The sequence below is a fragment of the Sceloporus occidentalis genome, unplaced genomic scaffold (assembly GCF_023333645.1).
Source record: "Sceloporus occidentalis isolate IW3139 unplaced genomic scaffold, rSceOcc1.0.p SCAF_8, whole genome shotgun sequence".
Classification (NCBI taxonomy): Eukaryota; Metazoa; Chordata; class Lepidosauria; order Squamata; family Phrynosomatidae; genus Sceloporus; species Sceloporus occidentalis.
The window spans coordinates 2,151,218-2,165,454 of record NW_028316988.1 but is presented as its reverse complement, the minus strand read 5'-3'; the positions used below and the strand labels follow the sequence as shown (position 1 = coordinate 2,165,454).

General features: G+C 42.4%; 1 long non-coding RNA gene across 1 annotated transcript; it reads right to left on the bottom strand.

Moving 5' to 3' along the window:
* Nucleotides 1–630: 630 nt before the first annotated feature.
* Nucleotides 631–14,077, bottom strand: LOC149307653 (uncharacterized). Its single transcript, XR_016282198.1, has 4 exons — nt 14,024–14,077; nt 12,482–12,572; nt 11,361–11,501; nt 631–702 (listed from the first exon to the last, which is right to left on the bottom strand). It is a non-coding gene; the product is annotated as an uncharacterized LOC149307653 (long non-coding RNA).
* Nucleotides 14,078–14,237: the final 160 nt, after the last annotated feature.

Genomic DNA, 14,237 nt, shown 5'->3' with positions numbered 1-14,237 from the left:
TACAAAAAAGTTCTTGCCCATGTAGACGAAGGTTAAAAAGTGCTGCTTATAGCCTTTAAAGGCCTATGCTGTTTAGTTCTAGACTATCTAAAATACTAAAAGACTATAAGTATGGCCAAGCGACATCTGAGTATGGTCAGTATGGCAGAAGTTATTAGAAGAACAGACAAGCTAGGAGAGGCTGCAGCTTTTGGCAAAAGCCTGTTTTGCCTGAGCCTACTTGGAAGGGAAAGATTCTGCTGCTTCCTTTTCTCTATCTTCCCCTTGGTGAGACAACTGAGTGTAAACTACTTGTGTACTTTGAATGAAATTTGTAGGAACTGAAGTAAGCTGAGGACAAAGAAGGAAAGTGAGAGAAACCTGGACATTTTAAAAGCAGCTGAACAAGTGGGGCAAGGGAGGATTAACTGGAACTAACTCTTCCAAATTGGAACGACGGGAGGATATGTCTAATTCAAGACTGCCTACTATGACTGGCAGAAGATCTATTTGGAGACGCTGGGGACTGACTCAGGGAAAACTGTTCATGCAAAGCAGGGCATTTCACATAGAAATGTAGGAAAACCAAACTTGCCTCATATGGCGTCTGGCCATTGGCACTTCCGCCTGTACATGGTCTAGCCCAAGAGTGGGCAATGTGGCATTCCATATATGTCTTCAGATCGCAGCTCCTATCTTCCCTCGCCATAGCATGAAAAGCACCTGAAAAAATGAGACAACAGAGGGTTACTTGGGGCTGTCCCTGACAAATTAGGACAGTTAGAAAGTATGCTGTACTTTGTTTTAATTTACTGTAAGCTGCCTTGGGTCCTATGCTGGGAGAATAGAGAGAGATAAAATAAAATAAATGGAAAGTTGGCTAAAAGGTACCAGCTTGGATTCACCAAGTGGAAAAAGAATAGCACTTTTAAATGTAGATTTCAACAAATACTGGGGGCCATCGGCTTTGCACGTCTTTGGGGACAGGTGGCCACCTTAATTGCTTCCTTTAGATTCTTCCTGAACTACCATCTCAGTTGGCTGGTGGTGGAAGTATAAAAGACCAGGAATGAGTTTCTGGGCTAGACAGTATCCTCCCTTCTCTAATAGCTTTATTGATATTCTGCCATGTCTCTAAATTACAGGGCTTACCCATGGCCTTCATGAGATACTTTATGACACAGAGATACTGGTCCCAGCACTGGAATCTTTGCGAGACAGACATTTCTGACGTCTGCTGTGAACCACTGTGGTTCGGTGGCCAGGGTCTCAGATATGGGAAACCTCAGGCTGAGCTTATAGTGAACTGGCTGTTGGGATTTCCAAGACTCTTATATATTTACTGTTATTGTTACTTTTAAGACAAGTGACATTTACTTTCTCTTTTTCAGAAGTTAACTAAAATATTTGCATTTTATTACTTTGCAAAAAAGCCATCAGAGTGGCACAAAAGGTACATATCATCTGTTCACTTCATCCTTGCCTGAACAAACACAACAGCGCACAATGTAGCAGTACGAGGCATAATACAAAACCAGTACTTGAACCATGGGATGGTCATCATATTCCATTATTTGGTGAGGTTACAACCTAGTAACTAAAGGTAAGTAATTGCAAACCCCTCACAGTTGCCTCTCACTGAATAAAAATGTCCTTTGTTCAGTCAGCACTGCAACGAATTGCAGTTATATCTTGGTTATTGGGGGAAATTAACTAATTACAACCGCTTCCAAGCTTTGTCTTTGACAGGCTGCTGCCATACTCTTCCTCATCCTGCCCCCTTTTCAGTGGATACGTCAAAGCCAAATGTCAGCCTTTTAAAATCCCCTTCCTTCTTCTGTTCTTTGGTCTCTTTGCTCATAACACAACCGGCTGCATCTGTTTTGAGTCAGGCCTCCATTTGGTTCCAATCTGCCAGTTTCCTGCTACTGTCCATGATCGAGAGAGACCAACGCTGTGGTTTTCCTGGGGTATTATGGCCTAATTGGTCCCTTGTTGTGCATTGGCGAGGGGAGTTAAAAATGGAAAAGATGGGATGTTTGTTCTTTGCACCGTCTTCCTTCTGTGTGAGCATCCTTATGTCCATCCAACGTGCTTTTCGTCCCTCGGCTCCAAACAACCTTGCGCCTGTTTCTGATTCTCCCACTCCACCAAGCCTCCCGCCAATATATCTTCCATTGCAGTTTTTCCTCATTAGAAAAAAGCCTGCACATGGATCCAATCTTCCGTTGCATGGAGCAGGCCTTTCGAGGCTTTTGTGGCCAGCTGACCTTGGTCAGGGAAAGGCTGCAGCAGCTACTGTTGACACTGGCAAATAAGGTCACTTGGCAAGATTAAGGCTGTCACACATACTGCAACCATGCAACTAACACTGAACTCCAGCCCAACATACCAAAGAAAATTAAGAACTAAAACCCTGAACTCAGACCAAGCCACACAAGTGTGAAGTCGAAGGCTTTCATGGCCAGCATCCATAGTTTTTTGTGGGCTTTTTCGGGCTATGTGGCCATGTTCTAGAAGAGTTTATTCCTGATGTTTCGCCTGTATCTCTGGCTGGCATCCACAGATGCAGGCAAAAGATGCTAGCCACACATGCAGGCGAAACGTCAGGAATAAACTCTTCCAGAACATGGCCACATGGCCCGAAAAACCCACACAAAACCACACAAGTGTGTTTGTGTATTGTCTGTCGATTGTAATCCTTGCTTCTTCCATTCGTCCCCTCTCCCTTCTTTCGGTTGCTGTCCTCCCCTCTGCTTTCTCTCCCCATCTCCCCATATGCCAATGTTTGGATGGCAGAATGCTTCTTTCCCTCCTTTATCTTGCCTCTCCTCTCATGTTATTCTGTGAAACACCATCTACAGCACTGACAATGCTGTACAATACTGATAATAATAAAAATCTTCAGTGGGGAGTAATAGTATTAGGGAGCGTCTGTGGGGGAAATGAGCAGGGAGTGGATGCCGTAAAAAGGACAGGGGGGTTGTCACCAGCCCTGGCACTGAGGCTGTTGCGTGGCACACAATCAATATTTGTTTGTGCCGCTTTGAAGATGGGAGATGAAAGCAATACCCGCCCGGGCTGACTTTGATTAGCTTCTTATTTGTAACGTTGCAGCTGCAATTCTCTTTTGCTTTGGCTTCCAAGCCTCCTTCTTATTCCCCTTTCCCAAGTGCCACAAAACTCTGCCGTCTCCCCCTCCTCTGGGGAGGCCTGACTTCAAGGAAATAAAACAGAAAGGGAAGAGTGGATGTAAAGGAGACTGGACAAGATGAGGACCCAACAGAGATTGGTGTCACTTTTATTTTCAATTCCCTTTCCACCCTGAAACCACAAAAGGCCCCAGGAAGGCAGGAAAAAACTCTCTCTTTCTTCTGCTTTTGAAACAATACAGAAAATAGAGCGAGTCCCAAGATTTTTACATAGCTGTCATAGAGAGAAATGACACACAAAAGAGGGGATAAGATTCTGGTCTGGTGCATAAATCCTACCCATCTCTATAATTTCCTTGCAAATTGTGTGGAAGGAGAGCCTGTTTATTTTAGGGACGCCCAATACATGCATATATACTGCAGGGGCTCCTGGTATGGGCAGTTATAATATATGCTCACGGTCCCACTTTGGGTCGAGGAGATCAGTCAGATTTACCAACTGAGAGGTGCAGATATCTCCCGTAAAAACATTGTTTTGTAGGAGTGATTAGCAATCTTTACAACGGAGACAGAGACCGCTTTGGTTGCTTTGGTGGACAAACTATGCTAGGAAATGGACAGAGGAGTGGGTTCCTGTCAGTTCTGCTGGACCTCTTTGGCATTTCTGATACTATTGACCAAGGTATTCTTCTGGGATGGTACTTGGTGGCACTGTTTTACAATGGCTTTGGTCCTTCCTGGAGGGGCAAACCCAGAAAGTGGTGCTGGGGGTCTCCTCCTTGAACCTTTGGATCTGTGGGTCCCTCAGGGTTAGGTTCTGTGCCCCATGATATTTAACATATATATAAAACCACTGAGTGGTTGTCCAGAGTTTTGGATGCCATCAATATGCAGATGGCAACCATATCTATTATTCCTTTTTAACTCAGTCCAAGAAAGCTCTGGAACTCCATTCCTGGAGAAATTAGACTGACGCCTCCTTACTATCTTTCCAGAGAAGGGTGAAGATCTTTTTGACTTTGAGAATTGGCTTTATAAGATAAAAATGGCTTATACAATGCACTGGATTTTTAAATTTATTGTTTTTAATGGTTTATGTTTTTAAACCGTTTAAATCAGTTGATAGTTTAATGACTTATAACTGTTGTATACAGTGAATTTTTATCTGTTTTTAAAAATGGCTATAAACCCCCTTGAGTCCCAAAATGGAGGGAAGGCAGGATATCTGTCTAGCAAGTGCTCAATCCATCAGTCATCATCATCTACAACATTTTCTACATCAATGAAGGAATTTGCAGATTTTGGGGAAGTTTATGGACCAGACAAAAACTAATTCAAACAAGGTTCTCAGACCTAAATAACTATAATAAACAGTAGTGGCTAAAACAAAAGCTTATATAAGTTTCTGCATTCTTGTCTCGTCACTGTGACAGGACCTGGACGCCACATTTTAGCTTGTTCCTTTTCCCACATGTCACATCTGGCTAATGTAAAAAGAAGGAAAAGGGGGGGGACCCAGCCACACATGTTTTGATTGAAGCCTTTTTTCTCCGAAAATGCCAACATTAAAGGAAGGTTTTTGCTTTGTAAAACTGAAACTGTAAAAGGGCTCTGTAATCCAATCTGGGGGATTAAAGGAACCACATGAAAAAGGCTAAATAGATGGACATTTACTTCCGACACAGAACTCGGAGGGGAACATGTGCCTCCCAGCACATTGGTGCGAAAGAGGACTATTTGTGAACATCTCCATCTCTTGGTTTTGTGTGGAACTAAGGAATTACATTCAGGGTCTGAGCTGTGTAGTTGTCTATCTAGTTATATACCTATCTTAATTATTGTTTGGCACCTTCAAATTGACTCTGATTTATGGTGAGCAGGATTATTAACAACAGGGTCTCTTTGTAGTCTCTCTTTCATGGGGTCGCCATAAGTCAAAGGCAGTATGGTGGCAAATAATGATAACAACAAAGTTGGGCAATTTTTCTTGCCACTCAACCTCCTTAACATACCTCTCTTTCATACATTTCAGTGTCCTCTGTTGTCCCCCAGCAATTACTTTGTCTAATATTAGGACATTAAAGAAAATCTGGGAAGATCTTCGCACACATATTAAAACACGATTAGCTGTGGGCAAAGCTTAAAGCAGCAAAATTGTTTTCTCATTTTTAAAAAATGCAAAGAGAAAAGAAAAGGAAAAAGACAAATGCACAGGTTGGTTGTGTTAAAGCCATGTAGCTTTTAGAGATAATAAAAATGCCAATCAAGGGCTTTTTCAAATCTAGAAATGCTCATCCTTTATGTTTTATAGTTCCCAGGGTGAACATTAAAACTTATTATGAAGCTCTCAGTGAAGCAGCAACCCCCTAAATCTGCTTTCATAACTATAGGAATCGTCTTTCTTTTCTGCAAAAGAAAGTCCATGGGGATTGGTCTGTGATTCACCTTTTGCAATGGGAGACTGGCATTCTGGTTTCACTATATAGATAGGAAAGAGCACAAATCACATTCCTTCCACAATGCCAACCACACAAAAGCAATTTCTTCCAGTGGTAGATCATAAAACGGGTAACACTGCCCTCTCATGTCCAAAATGAGAATCCTATGTATCTGTGATGGGATTTTGGGACCCCTGAGAAACTGAATGGACTTCCAGCTATTGCCAAATGGCTTCTCTGGGCAACCATGACCAGCATAGTCAATGTTGGGGGTAATTGATATAGTTTTTGTACTCTTTCAGTTAGGAAATTATAAGGGAAGGCTAGAAAGAAAAAAATTCTGGATATAAGTAATTATATTCACAAGTTCCAACCCATTAGCAGAGGAATGAACAAAGACAATGGTTTCATTGTACACTACATGTATAAATACAAGAGCCCTTGCTGCTGGATGTCTAGCAAAAGGAAGCTTCTCGGGGAGAGTATTGAACCCTAGAAACTGCTTTTTGGTAAGCAGATTTATTGCTTTCACACATCAATACCGGCTGATCACTGTAAAGATCTGCAGCCCTTTGAAAAATTAGGGCAAGGGAAAGATTTGCATCTTTCTGGATGCTATTACATTCTATCCCACTCCCACAACTGTATAAATATCCCCTCCCCAATGTACCATTGGGTTAGGGAAGTGTTATAAAATAATGGTAGCTGTGTTACAAATGGAGAGTGGTCTTGATGTGCATTCAGTCAATCTGCAACTCACATTGTAAGTAAAATAAACCCTGCCTCTCTCTGTATGTGTGCATATCCACCATAGTGCCAAGCTGTGATACCTATATAGCTTATCAAGGGGACCTAAGGTTGTGTACCTCAGGACTGTTTTGCTTTTTAAAAATTGGCTAATTAATATCAGCTAATTAAAATAGATGTGTCAATGCAGTATCTTCTTGAGCCAGTAGGTGCCAGAGCTTTCCTACCCAACAACACCTGGAAGATTTATTTCTCCACCGGGTTTCTAGGCAGGCAAATGTTGTATTTTCCATCTAAACATTTGAAAAGTGTGGCAGGGGGGATGAGGAAGGGAGTGAGTAGAGAGAAATGCTGACTGAGCCTATCTCTGTCATAATGTGGTGGTCATCCAAATCTCCGTAGCTTCCAAAATCAAACAAGATTTTGTGCATTCAAGGTGGCATGGTGGTGCTATGATACAGCCACAGAGAAAAGGAGGGGAACACATGCTGTCATGCACTCGTCTTTCCAATGCAATCTCCTTGGGAAAGGATTTATCTTCTTTGATTGTGAACCTCTATAAAGCAATATTTACACTGAGGGTACTGTAAAAACCTCTAAGCAAATACTAATAGCAACAACATGTGGTTGATTTCTCTGAGCCACCAACTGAAAACAACAGAGCATAGTTTTTAATATGTTCAGAAGCTTAGCTGGATTAGGTTTAGAATGGTTTTGGATTCCCCCTGCCCTATATTAAAAACTGCAATGAAATTCCACGGTGCCCCTATGCAAGGCTTCTTGTTGACTCCAAAGCAAAAACATTAGCCCTATTCCTTCCAGAAGCCCTCATCGTTTCCAGGTTGAAGCGAGGGGTGAGGCTTCCAGGAAGCACTAATAAATTTCCCCAGACAACCCAAGGATGAGACATAAAACAGACTAGCAAAGGGCGGTACAGCGTGGCTACGTGAAACATCCTTTTTATAGATAGAATTGGGGGGGAAACCCTAGCTGAGTCAAATGCCAGGAATTATCACCTTGACTGGCATGCATTAAGGACATGACACCTATTGGAGAAAGCTCAGAGAAAGCATGGTGCATTTTTGATAAGGGTTGGAGTAATGTAATGGCAAAGAGGCTGAGCTATGAATCAGGAAGTCCTTGCTTCCAGCATTGCCTCTGGCATGAGCGCACTCAGAGGACTTACATGCAACCCATTCAGTCTCAGCTTCAGCTCACCATCTACAATATGCGCCAAGTGTCCAACACTGGACTACAAGCCCCCAGGTAGGAGGGATGCTCCACCTAACCCAGTGACATTAAGGACTGTGCCAATACATGTTGAAGGTGTGAAAAAGTCAGTGGAGTGGTGAATCTACTCTGGGTTTTTGCCCTAATTTCATCCTGATTATGAAGGGCCAGTAGGGCATATCTCAACTTCCAAATATCATCTCCATGCCAATGTAAACATCTAAGTATCTCCCTCCATTCAGAGTGAGGTCAGTGGATCTAGCCCTCGCTATGAGTTGAAATCAAAGCAACCTCACATTAGAGGCCAGGCCTGGCTACCCAACATTGTGAAATTAATCGTGAAATCATGTTATACATATTATTAGGAACTTGCTCTGTAACATTATCATGTAGCCCTGCTATTGTGTGTTAGTGCAGAATCTTTTGCCCATTGAACTGTTTGCGACTATGGAAGTAAACTGAGGACAATGGGAGGAATGTGGGAGCAGTAGAAAGAAACTGGGATGTTTTAAAAGTAGCAGAAAAAGTGGGACCACAGAGGATTAATTGGGATTGTCTCTGCCAAGTTGGGACAGTTGGAAGGTATGTGGGCCATTGGACCTGGCTGACTAGGTCTGAAGCTGATATTAGCCTTGTTGGAGTCCCAGCCAAGAAGGGCAGCTTCCCCAGGAAGGATTTCCCCTGCTGTGTGAATGCTCATCTCCAATCCTAGCTAGTCACATCCAATCAATTCCCCCCCAGGGGTCAGGCTTGCTCTTTGAATGGATCCAAGCATCTTCGCAGCTCTGTTATACTTTATTTGGGGAGAGTGAAAAGTTCTAAGACGATAAGGCTATCATCACATTACAGAGACAGAACAAAACAAGAACAGTTTCTGTAATTTGATTCTAAGACAGAAACTGAAATTACCTCTTTGCAATAGCTGCACAGAGGGATGTGAAACAATGGTTTAATAAACAGGAATATCTAACTTGGGGAGAATTACGGACATGGTTCTAAGGCAAAAAGGCCATGATCAGTATAGGTGGCTGCTGGGTATATTAAAAAGGATTGCAGCTGTCATAGGTATCATGGACTTTTTGTTAACTCAAGACGTTATCACAAAAGCCTGCACTCCTGCTACAATTGCACTGGTTTAAGAATGGAAGTATAACCATTGGGCATTATTTCTTATCACACTTTTCTCCATGATAGAGCTTTGTCGATCCATGGTCGCAGCAGCAGAATGTACACGATGTCATGTGAAAGTATTAGCCAAAGACACTTTTGTCCTGTTAAAACCCTGCTTTTTAGCCTTGTGTAGTAAAATCGCCAGTGTGAGCACTGCTATGACCATGTAGGTTAATTCTGAAAAGGGAAAGGTGCTCTCTTTTCATAGGCATCTTAATCGACTAGGTATAACCTTATCCAGAGGCTGTTCTCATGCAGTCTCCCAATGCAGGGAGCATTTTATGATGGTAGGAAGTTATTATGCACAAGCTAAATAAAATAAGATGTATTTAGCAAATTCTATCTCTCATAAGGATCTGTGATTGTAGTCCGAGCGACAAACTTTCTGCCAAATGAAACACGTTTTCTTTGAATGTATCATGAGACTCCCTGCTCCAGCTGGAGTTAGTGACCACTGGAAATGATGGGAACTGGAGTCCCAACACATCTGTAAAGCAAGATATCGTGGGAGGCTGGTTTAAGTGCTTCTGAAACTCATTTGTTTTATTCCATACTTTCAATGTCTTAAATTGTTTTAATTCTACAGTCAGCTTAATACTGTTTTGATCTCGCTTTTTAAAAAATGTTTTTAACTACAAGTGGTTTTACTTGTCTTTTCTCTTTAACTGTAAACTACATTGAGTCCAAGGTTGTTGTTTTTTTTTTGGGGGGGGGGGAGGTGGAAATAAACAGGGATTGATTGACAGAATAAAATCTCTGCTTTGGCCCCTTTGCTCAGGACAGGTTGCATGAATGGCCTGGATTCAAAGAGTTCCCCCACAAACAGCTGAACATACCTGGGGATCCTAAGGGTAAAATGTTTGAGTACCATTGGTATATGGGATGGCAGCGGTGGTTAGATTTGCATATCTACACCAGTGATGGCAAACCTATGGGACGCATGCCAGAGGTGGCACTCAGAGCCCTCTCTGTGGGCACATGTGCCATCATCCCAGCACAGAGTTTGCCAGAGTTTGTTACTAGAAAGCCAGAGGGACATGGCACTTTGCAATAAACAAGTGGGTTTTGGGTTGCAGTTTGGGCACTCGGCCTCGAAAAGGTTCGCCATCATTGATGTACACTAACCAACTATTTATGCAGCCTTACCACACTGTACCTAAATGATTTTGGCAGCGGCTCCTCCTCAGTGCTCCTCCATGAATAACGGTCTCCCATAAGAGAAAAAATAATAATACCTCAATGCCTCTTTTGGACCAAACCATTTCAAAATTCTCCACTAATCTCCAGCTAAATACCAGTTGAAGGCTTTCATGGCCGGCATCCATAGTTCTTTGTGGGTTTTTCAGGCTAAGTGGCCATGTTCTATAAGAGAACACTCTTCTAGAACATGGCCACATAGCCAGAAAAACCCACAAAAAAACAGTTAGATAGTTTCAACAAAATAATCTCCCCCTCACCCCCTTTTTGCCCCTTCCAGAGAAGGCTAAAAGACATTTACTCCTGGCCTCTCCGTGGATGCTGCTGCCAGTCCCAGAGCGCCAATGATTTTCTGGCTTTAATGAGAAAACAGCTGCACTGTAGCGGCTCCACAGTCGCCTCCTGCGGCGGTAATTGCCAGTTCCTCTGTGTTATTTGGACTGGGATCTTTTAGCTGCTCAGATCTTGCTGTGTTGAGGGAGCTAATGGCTGAAGAAGATAGTATATTTCCAACAGACCCAGCAAGAGCTGCTGCTGTGTGCCCCTCGCCTACATAGACTCCTGTGGGCATGTTGTTCACTTGGGTTAAAGCGCCCAGGGCTGTCCTTACCATTAAGCAGAGCAAAGCAGCCACCTGAGGCATCTGATTTACAACATTAGGAAAAGGCAACAAATTGTTAGCTCTTTAGATTATTGTGACCATGTTTTTACTGCCAGGCAAGGGGAGAGATACAAGCCACATTTCTGGCATCATTTAGGGTCAAAACACACTGCAGAAATAATCCCGTTTATGACTCAGGGCTAGGGACTTCTGAGAACTGTAGTTTCTTGTAGCGCCAGAGCTCTCCGACAGAGAAAGCTAAATGTCTCACAAAACTACAGTTCCTCAAATTCCCTAGCAGTGAGCCAGGGCAGTGAAGGTGGTCTCAAACTGCATTATTTCCACTGTGTTTTCACTTTTAGTTAAATAAGTTGGCTGGCTCTAGGCACTTTACACTTACCTTATATACTCAACTCTAAGTCAACCTCATGGTCAAGTGTTGGGCCCCAAAATTATGGATTTTGATATGAACCGCGAATAAGTCGATGGTAAAAGTAGCAGTTCGAAAGCATGTGAAAGCAGATAAATAGGTACCACTTTAGTGGGAAAGGAACAGCGTTCTGTGCAGTCATTCTGGCCACACAATCACAGAGTCGTCTTTGACAACACTGGCTGTTCGGGTTAGTAAAGGAGATGAACACTACACCCTACTGTTGGACAACCTTGTCAAAGGGGAATACCTTTACCTTTAAAACTTAGGGTCATGTAACAAAAGATCCAAAGGATGAAGCAAAGGAGAACAGTACCAAAGAACTTACAAAATTCCAGCAGGCATCACTGCTTGTGCTGCACATCCTAAAAGCTGAATGGATAAGCGAGTGCTTCCAGGACAGAATATGCACTTACCTTTCACCAGAGGAAACATGAGTCCTTTGTAGGTGTCTCTTATTAAAAGGGATGTCTCCAGTTTGAAGGATAGAAAGCTTTTCCTTCTATACAGACTGAACCAGATGCCCTCAAATCCTGTATTTTGGGTTTCGGCCTTCCCTGAAGATAGAAATATGTGCGTTATGTAAGTTATGAATGTGGACAATGTGTTAATTTTACAGAGAAACACATGCAATTATGTCAGCAGAAATCAATACTTTCATTTGATATTTAGGCAGAACACAAAGTTGTGAACATCTGCTTTCTGACCGTCAGCCCTGCATGTCATTAATTTCAATTGTCCCTCATTGCTGTTTTTAAACCTGGCGAACGCTACACAGGATCAAAATCAAGACTGGCCTGAAAGTCAAACAGTCATGTTGAGAGCTACCTGTGGCTAACATCTTTAGCAGGAAGCTGTGTTTCGATGCCCATTAGTGCTCCTTTGCCACTCCTGTGTGACCTTTATGGGGGCCAGAAGCTCATCACTGCACTATGTTTACTTGCCCACTTCGGCACACTTAATCTGGGGCAACAAATCATTATTTTGGAGTATATTGTGCACTGTGCTGGTGGGTGCACTTAGCTGAGCACATTTGTTGACTACAAGTATTGCTTTTGTTTATACCCCAAGGAGCACTCTCTAAATCAGTGTACCCCAGACTTTGGTCCTCCAGATGCTTTGGATTTCAACTCTATGGTCAACTTTAACTAAAAGTTGCACTGAAAGACCTAGAGATTCCTAGAGAGGATACTCTACCAGGCCTTTGTAGCTCCTCCAGAGCAACTCTATGGTCAGTGTCTGTCGGATGTCGACCACAGAGTTGCGCTGGAGGACCCAGAGATTCCTAGAGAGATGTCCTTCCATGTAAAAACATGGCGTTTTCGTTACTTGCTGTTTTTACATATTCACAGGGCTCTTGTGCCCCTAACCCTAGCGAATATGGAGGGACAAGTGTATATGAATATAATATTAATAACATAATATTAATTAATATTAATAAACATAATAGCTTCCATATTAACCACTAATTTGTTTTGCTACTCCTTTGACGGACTGGAATTACGTACTGAAAGTAGTCAAAACAGACAAAAGTTACCTGGCCAAAACCGTCCTTTACAAATGGTTGCTTGTCTTTTAGACGTTCTCTTATCATCTTCATGAGATACAGTTCGCTTCAGCCACATTTCCTATACAAAGAAAAGCAGGAGAGATGTTTCAGTAATGAGATTTCATCTTTAAAATGCCAGTTCTTCCTAACTTTTCAAAGCCAAGACCCAGCCTCGGGTCATTTTGTTGGTCTGGGAAGATCAGGAACCAATGTAAAGGGCACCCCAAAGTTTTGATCCAAAGTACTAAATCTGAATGAGAAAATTGCACCCCTAGTACTTGCTCACAGTTAATCTTCCCTCCAAATCCATAATAATAAATTCAGATACTAATACTTTACTACCCAGGACACCAAAATCTGCCGCATTCTGCCCAATGGAGCCAGCAGTGTTCAATAAATGAGAACTTGAGAGGTACTTTTTAAAGTCCTCCCAGCATTTCAATGGTGTCTTATGTTTAGTCTCACATTATTGTCATCAAGGGGAACGGCTTTCATGTGTGCTGGAAGTTCACTATCCTCTCATTTCAGATGTGGTTAGAGATACTACCATTTTCCTAACCAGAGGTGACAAATAGTATGTGAAATTGGGCTTTGGAGAAAACAGAGTTTTGAGATCTTTTACTATTTGGGGCGTACCGACACCAACTACTTTTTCCATAGTTGAGTCGCACTCACACGCAGAGAAAAGTAATCAGTTACAATTATAGGGCCACACTCCTCCCCTTAGTAGTTATTATAATATAGGTCCAAAACACACTGTAGAACTAGCCCAGTTTGAGACTGCTTTAACTGCCCTGGCTCAATGCTAGGGAATCCTGGGAGTTGTAGTTTGTCGTGGCACCAGAGCTCTCTGACAGAGAAGGCGCAATGTCTCACAAAAACTAGTTTCCAGAATTCCCAAGCATTCACCATTTACTGTTTGTTGCTATTAACCGTCTAATTAAAAAGACTGTTTGCACAGCGCTGTGTAAATTTACAGCGCTATATAAACAAAGGTTAATAATAATACTGTAATAATATTTGGCGAACAAACCGTTGCAATTTTAACTCGCTGCTTCCTATTGCATTATTTTTCCTGTTCTATAGTTTTATTTATCTGGGAAACTTATGTATTTTTTCCCCCTGAAATTGTGGGATATTAGTGTCAAAGCAAATGAGGAAAAATACCTCAGAATATTTACTAATTTGTTACTATTTGACAAAAAAAACCCAGTTGCAATTTTAACTCGCTGCTCCCTATTGCATTGTTTATTTTTCCTGTATTATAGTTTTATTTGTTTTGTTATCTAACTGGGAAACTATATTTTTTTTCCTTGAAAGTGTGGGGTTTTGATATATGGTCATAAAACACTATGTTTACCTCAGGGGTAAACATTAGGACTTGAAACTGAGTCGGTGGTTTTACTAAAGAATGGAAGTAGAATCCTATTTTCATAAGGAATTGCGTGTAACATTAATCCCTCATTGTTCAACAACTTGGTCCTGACTGAGAGGGCCATTTTTTAACACTGCGCACGCGCGCCAGCGAACCTTAGCTTCGCAGAGAAACGGTTTTCCCCGTTCTTCTTCCCCAGCGCCCCCTCCCACACCGCGCATGCGCGAACAGCGCACCTCCGCTTCGTTTTTTCCCCGCTTTCCACGCCCAGCGCCCCCTCCCATACTGCGCATGCGCAGCAGCGGCCGAACCCATTCAACGCTTTGCGCTCGGGGAAGGAGCTCCGCCTTATTCCTTAGTTCAGCCTCC